The following is a 7,838-nucleotide window of genomic DNA, read 5'->3' on the forward strand; positions in this document are numbered from 1 at the left end:
ATTCCATGGATGTTTCTTATCCTGGTTGAACCTCTCACTTCTTCTCAGGATGACCCAAGGCCACTAGGATTTCGGCAGCAGGCTTCTGGGTAGCCACCCTGCTTTTCTTCTTCTTCAGGGAAGCTGTCATCCCCACCACAGCCAGAGGGCTTCTTCTAAATCCACTCACATCTTGCCTTTGCTTATGATGCTGGCAGTGACAAACAGAAAAAAAGTCCAGTCTCCTCCTGTCATAGCTCACCTCCCTCTCTCTCCCCTGTGTTTATTAGGCTGCAGCCACTTTGGCCATCTTTCTGCCTCTCCTGATCATCTTGCTAGAGCAGATCTCCTCTCTGTTTCTCTCATAGCAGTTACCCTGTTTGATCTTTTTCCCAACTTGTATGATAACCAGAAATCATCTGATCTATTTACTGGTCTGCAATTTTATTTTCATGTCTGCTCCCGTTAGAATGCAACCTCCTTGAAGGTTGGTCATTAAAATGTCTTTAAAATTCATCCTATACTGATGTAGTACAGATAGGAACTCAACAGCATTAATGCATACCTGGCTTCTAGGTAGATGTCTTATGTAGGATACATTTTTAATATGTAGTAATCATTATATCACAGATATATGTTGAAAGAGGAAGGTAAGATAGAAGACAGATAATCTATCACTGAATGGATATCAGAGACCAATATGATGATTCATTAGTAAGAGCTTCTGTATTTCCATGTGCAGATCTAATATAGCACTTCACCTGTCAAGTCTGCTGTCATGTGATTTCCTGGCATCCTTAAGAATCTCAGGTTGTTTTTTAAAGGCAGGTTATCTCATACTGAATAGAATGCAGATATGTCAGGAATTCTGCTGCAGGAGGATATTAAACTTACCTTTAGAACAAAAAATAGAGTTTATGTTTTCCTGGAACAATAATAGTCTCAAAGAAAGGTAGTGAGCTATGAAACAGGGAATGTCGATTTAGATGAGAACTTTCAGGATATTCTTTTATCAAGACATGATCAAGTATAGATGCATAATGGCAAATTTGGGAATAATTATGTTCAATTATCAAAAGTAGATTTATTTTCTTAAGGTGAACTTATATTACATTTCCTGTTATGTTTAAATTGAAGATACCATCTATGGAATATTGCCAACAGAAAGAAAAATAAAGTATTTTAAATGACTCTAAAATTATCCACATGCTAATCTTGACATAAGACCTTGAATGACATATGTCAGAAAATTTGTGATTTGTTTTATAAAAAATAAATGTCAATGTGTCAGGGATGTGGAGTTTGTTTTTTTTTAATGTTACATAATAAATTATCAGAAGCCAATGTATGTGACTTGAAGACTGGTATTTTAGTAATTTCTTGTTTGCTTTTATTTCATGTCATATAGGAAATGTCTATATCTCAGACTTACTCTTAACAGAAAAAGAAGTATTTGCTTTTATAAACTTTCATGTCTCGTGTTTGGACCCTGCCATCTCAAAATCCCCTTTTTATTTCAGTTAGCTATACCATGAGTCAAATTATGACCCTGAAATATAACACCTGCACATAGAAAACGCTTGAAGCTATAGAACCAGTGTCCTTAGATGAGGGAGGTTCCTCTTACATAACAGGAGCATTTTATAGTTCCCTTTGAAGTTTAAATTGTTGCTACCCACTCAAGCAATAATTTGGGTTAAATTATTTCTCTCTTGGACCTTTGTATTGGCTACCTACTTTTGAATCTTTAGCTTTTGAATCTGTCTGTAAATCGTCTTAAAATCACTGACACGGCTTAGTCTTGGGCAGCATTTTGGGGGTTTGTAACTGAAACTGTGTCATCTGTGTGCATGCCCAGATGCCAGTCACCTCGTCAGCTTGGTGGAAGGCTGCTCTGGGCCCTTCTCACACTATTAACGGCACTGTTGGCATTTAGCAGGCTGTCTAAGAATTTCCGCATTTGGCGTTGAGTCTCACGCAAAGAGGGAAGTGGGCCCCTCAGCTGATTGTTTACCAAAGGTAGCACATGCCTTGAAAAGGTACTTACTTAAGAGCCCTTTGGGGAATCCAGGCCCACACCGCCAGATTGGTGCAAATATAAGGTAGGACCACATGAATTTGCTGACATGCAACTGTATTTGATCTATAAAAAGGGCAGTTTAAACCTAATCATTAATCTCATTCATTCAGGAGCTAATTAGTAATTGCAAAACAATTTATACTTTTTTCCCCTTGAAATTCACCATTTGGTGAGTTAATAACAAGAGATTCAAATTCTCTTGTGTCTTAAAGTACTAAGGGAGATGTGCCTAGCCTTGGGTCATGGGCGAAGCCGTTGATTGGATTAAAGTGGGCAAGGCTGGAAAGCGTTAAGTCCCTGAGAATCCTAAGGAACTGTCAGCTGGTATGTTTGGCCCTGGGGAGTGGGATGGAGGCCGTCACTCTTTGCCATAGACAGCTTACTCTTCTCATCCTCGTCAATGATTCTGTCTTTCCTGTTTTCTCAGCTTAGCTATGTAAGTTGTGCCTTGGGTCTTTAAGGTGTATAGGAGTTATCTAATGGATAAATGCATGAGAATTTTATGAGTTTCAGTGCTTTCTTGTTTTTGCACTTTCAGGTGTCATATGATCACTCCATGTCACCTTAAAATCCATATTGGAATTCCATTCATTTGTATAATTGATGCTCTCGAGTCTTGTACAGATGTTTAGGCTGGATATGTTGATCATGTAAGTTGGGGGCATTAAAATGTAATTTAGGTTCCAAGGGTCTGAGTGAGCAATTCATAAACATTGTCAATTAAAAAAACCTAGTTGTATACCCTTGATATGAGATGTTGAAAACAGCAGTTGACATTCGTGACTTCCTCTCAGAAACCTATAGCCCCAGTCTAACTGTGACGGAAATATTGGCCAAATCCCAAATGAGGGACATTCTGCAAAATATCTGATCAGTGCACTTCACAAGTTTCAAGGTCATCTGAGAAACCGTCAGAGCTGAGAGGAACCCTAGGAGACATAGGACTAAATGTAGTTTATTATCCTGGATGCTGTAACAGTAAAAGGACATTAGGGAAAAATTAGGTAAATTTGAAGAAAGTATGGACTTTAGTTGATAATAATGTATCATACTGGTTCATTAATTGTAGCAAATGCATCATACTAATATATAAGATGTTTGGAATAAGGGAAATCTGGTGTGCAGTCCATGGGAATTCTCTGTACTCTGCAGTTCTTCTGGAAACCTGGAACTGTCTTAAAAGATAAAGGTTATTTTTCAATTCTAGTTTTTAACACTATTTTTAAGATGCCTACTCAAAGTTCTTAAAGGTCTCAGTAAAGGAAAGAACCTTTTTCTTTGATTTTAATAAGCTTGGACTGTGTCCTGATGTTTTAGAACTGTTATTCAAATTGATTTATTAATTATTAAATAGTAAATCAACATAAACTATTTTTTATCATCTGTATTCTGCATTTAACATGATGGAAGGGGAAACAATTCCTCAAAATTACTAACAAAACAATAAAAAAGAAAGCTCATTTTGGTTTGATGGTGGCTTACAATTGTAAGATAGAGATTACTCAAAACTTGTAAAATTCCTCACTTAATGTATTTTGGTTCATGTGTGCCTTTTATAGAAGCAAAGGGCATTGGCATCTTTTCATGTGTCACTACTTGCCCTCATACACAACCCGTGAAATCCCCAGGATGTGCTTAGGGTTAGGGTTGCTACATTTAGCAAATGAAAATACGGGACACCTAGTTAAATTGGAATAAATAAAATAAATAGTAGGGTTTAAATAAATAGAGAAATAGTAAGGTTTATTCTTTTTCCCCATATGTCTCAAATATTGCATGGTACACACTTATATTAAAAAATACTTCTTGTTTTTCTGCAGTTGAAATTCACCCAGACCTACCCACATAGAATCTTTTGGGCACAATAAGGACCTGCAGTTCCCTGGCTTTAATAAGATGATGATGTTGAAAAAGAAGTTGTTGAGCCTTTACTGTGAGTCATAGACTGCCACACCTTACTTGTGGTGGAAGGCCTTTTTAGTTTAATTGTTCAACATCCTTAAATGCTACTTTCTTGTGCTAATAAGCCTTTTAGTCTTAAACTCAGCTCAGAGTAAACTGCTACAGAAATTTTGTTTCCCATTCCCTAGGGAGTATTTCATGTGTTGCCCTTGATGTCAATTATCTAGGAAAGAATCTGTCATAATTCTCTGGGTACCTCATACGAACATAAATATTAAAATATTTCATGACTGAACAAGGTTGTTGTGTATTCTTTTAGGATAAGCTTGATTATGCTGCTTTAACAAGCAGTCCCCAGATTTCAGCAGCTTAAAAGTGTGGAAGTTGGTCCATCTGCAGCATGGGTCAGTGAAAAGTGGGAATAGAGACTTGGATAATCCTTGTCAGTCTGGGACTCAGGCCAGTGGCTCTCACATCTTCACCTGTTTTTCATGATCACTGAGGCAGCGAGAGGGAGATGCAAAATTGTGTCATATGTTACTCAAACCTATTCCATCAGGCAAAGCAAATTATGTGACCATGTGCAAGTTTAAAGGGAGGGGGAAGCCCAGTCCCACCATATGCCCAGAGGATGAGGAGAACCAGGACACTGGTGAGCAGCCCTGAACACATCATTAAAAAAAAAAAATGTTGGTGGAATCCTTGAATGAGAATTGGACAGCTTACATATACCTTAACTTTAAGAGTTAGTCTTTGTGAGCGCACAGTTTTTATTAGTGAAACAAATCTTGCTTCAGAATTCTTGTATGTAAAATAAAGACTGAGGATTTCAGAAAAGTAGGAGAAGATGAACGCCAAAGTCTCACTAATGGCACAGACGAGGGCGTGAATCATGATCGGGAATAAATATTATGATAATGTGCTCAAATAAAACGGTAGCACACTCCAAAGCCCTCTTGCTGTTTTTCGATATTTCTATGAAAAATAACTTTTCTAGAAATGCTCTTCACTGGATGTTGGGAAAAGGGAGATCAAAGTTTGCCTATATATACACACACACATATGCATGCATCTATATTGTTTTTTAAATAAACTTGAAGACCTGATTTTTACATTTTATTTTGGTAGAAACAGGGCATCCTGTCCAGAGGCGCTTGCCAATTCTGTCTCTTCCTCATCTCAGTTTTTCTGCCCTGTCATTTCCCCGCCTTCCCGTCCCTGTCGCTAACGTGTGTGTCCTGGGGACTCAGGAGTCGGTGGTGTGGTGGTCAGGTTCCGCTGCTCCACTTGGCATCTGCCTCGCCCTCCCCCCTCCGTGCGGGCACCGTCTCCATGGAAACCGCAGGCTGCTCAGCAGGCAGCTCTGCGTGCGGGGTGGCTGGAGCTGGCAGAGGCAATCAAAGAGTGAGGAGGCCTTGAAGAGCCCTGGAAAAAGCTTCCAGGGTAATTGCGGAGACAGGACTGAAAAATGTTATTAATTTGAGACATCCAGGCCAGCGGCGAAGCTCCCGGGAGGCCCCATCTTTCCTCACACCTTGCAGATGTGTTGCTCCCCTGAGCCCGTGTTCTGTGTCGGGGTCCGGAGAAATCTGGGGAGGGCAGCGTCCAGGCTGAGGCCCTGCTCATATGAGGGAAATAGGCATGGCTCTTATGCAATAAAATCTGAAAAAGATGCAGACACCGAATTTCATGGTCTGTGGATTTCAAGCTACAAACTTTAGCTCAGGTTTCTAGAAATAACTTCAAGTCACTTTTGCAGCTCTACCAGCTGTAGAGTTTTCTGATGTAATTGTACTCAGTTTGAGTGCTGGGTGATAGAACACTGCCTAACGTTTGCTTCTTTTGTTTTCTCTAAGCATTGATCCACCCTGAAGATGGAAGTAAAGAGCAGTACAAATGCCTTTTGTTTCTTGGGTTCCTCTGAACCCTGCTTCACTTGACCTTGACATTTTCTCTGGGGAACTCATCCTCATGACAAGTGAGCGAACTTTTACAAGACATAACACATCATGGTGAGGAGAGAGAGCAAAGAAAACAGAAGAAATTCTTCAGGGAAGAGACTGAGGAAAATGAGCAATAGCTATAACAGAGTTTTGTAAAAAATATATAACTCTATTCCAACATGTTTGTTAATACATACTGATGTAGTTTTTCACGTGTAAAATGGAAAACAATTCAGGAAAAACATCACATTTTTGAGTAGGTTTCTGATTGCTTCCAAAATTTCTGTTCCTTTGTGTGTGCCTCTGTCTGTGTATAACGTTGTTAAGCTATTCTAGAAAGCACTTTCAAAAGCAGAAAGCTTGAATAGAAGATAATTGTCTTCTGCATTTCTTTTCTTATATGCAAGATTCACTTTGATTCTGTCATATAGAAAGTTTCAAAATTTTGTATGCTCCTCTTTGGTGCTTACATACTTTCACTTATTAGGTTGATTTATATGTAGTTGTATGGAATTTGATGTTTATAACTTGAAGTTGTATTTTTTCTTCCCTTCGCACTATAGCACGTCTTCCCCAGTAAAATAAGGCATTAGTCCTTCACATTTGATTCTCTTATGTCTTTGTCCTAAAGCTCAGTGATCCTCACAAACAGAATATCAGGATAATGATGTTGATGATGATGGCACTGATATTAAAAGTGAGAAGAATTTTTTCCAAACCTCTTATTATCCAGTTGTAGATCAAGCAGTAATATGAAATAAAATTTTTTCAAGAATAGATACCTTACACATTGGGGATTATCTCCAAACATACTCGAGTATCTGTAATACCGTTTGAAAATTACTTCTATATCTTTTGAAGGGTACTTCTTGTGCAAGTTAAATATGATTTATTTTTTATATGTTTGATTTATAATGATAGTGCAAAGTTATTTTTAAAAGTTAACGTTGAGACATCATAATGAATTTTAGAAAGTGTAAGTGAATGCCAATTAAAACAGCAAATAGCAACATTCAAAGAATGTACCTAGTGTAGCACATAGAGACCAACTTTTAGCATTTGTTTCCTATATCAGAAAACAAGAATGATCAGTAATTAATGAGCTAGGTGTTCACCTCAAAAAACTAGGAGAAAAGGCAACGGAGTAAAATGAAAGAAAGCAGGTAAAAGTCAGCTATTACAAATATACATACTAGAGTCATTCCTAAGAATCTAGGTATGATTTCATAATAGAAATTTGTTTCATCAGTCTCAGACCACTTTACTATTTCTAGCAGAGGGGATTGAAAGTAGGGGATTTGTTACCTTAGTTGAGAGAAAAACTCAGAAGTCAAATAAGAGGGTAGAGAAAACTCCGACTGGCTTCAGAAGCAGGATTCTCATTGGCCTAGAGAAGTGTTTCCCAATCAGGGACTGTGTGGCTTCCTCTCCCCACCAGGAGCAACGAATAACCTTTGGAGACGTTTTGATTGTCATGACTGTGTGGGGGTGCCACTGGTGTCTAGTATGTAGAGAACAGGGGTGCTGCTAAATGTTCTACAATGCACAGGACAGCCCCCACAACAAAGAATTATCTGGCCCCAAAATGTCAATAGTATTGAGATTGAGAAACTATCTCTCCTTGAGAGATAGGAGGAGGCAAGGCCACCAGAACCCAAGGCCTGGACTTCCTGGAACGGGAGGCCCATCTAGAGGACATAGAGCCAAGGAGGGGATACAGCAGCTGGTCAGAGGGCTGTGGGAGGCTAGAGGAAGGGAGAGTGGTATTCTGCGTTCTCCCTTCTCTCATCCAGCCTCCTGCTGGGGTCTCCTGTTGGGTAAACTCGGCTGGAAACCTGAGTTTATAAGCAGAGAAGTACAGAAAAACTGCCTGTAGGGCAACCCCGTGAGGCAGGGCAGAGCCAGGAAGGTGAAGGGGTAGATCTGAGGACACA

This window comes from Hippopotamus amphibius, chromosome 15 (assembly GCF_030028045.1).
Source record: "Hippopotamus amphibius kiboko isolate mHipAmp2 chromosome 15, mHipAmp2.hap2, whole genome shotgun sequence".
NCBI classification, from domain to species: domain Eukaryota; kingdom Metazoa; phylum Chordata; class Mammalia; order Artiodactyla; family Hippopotamidae; genus Hippopotamus; species Hippopotamus amphibius.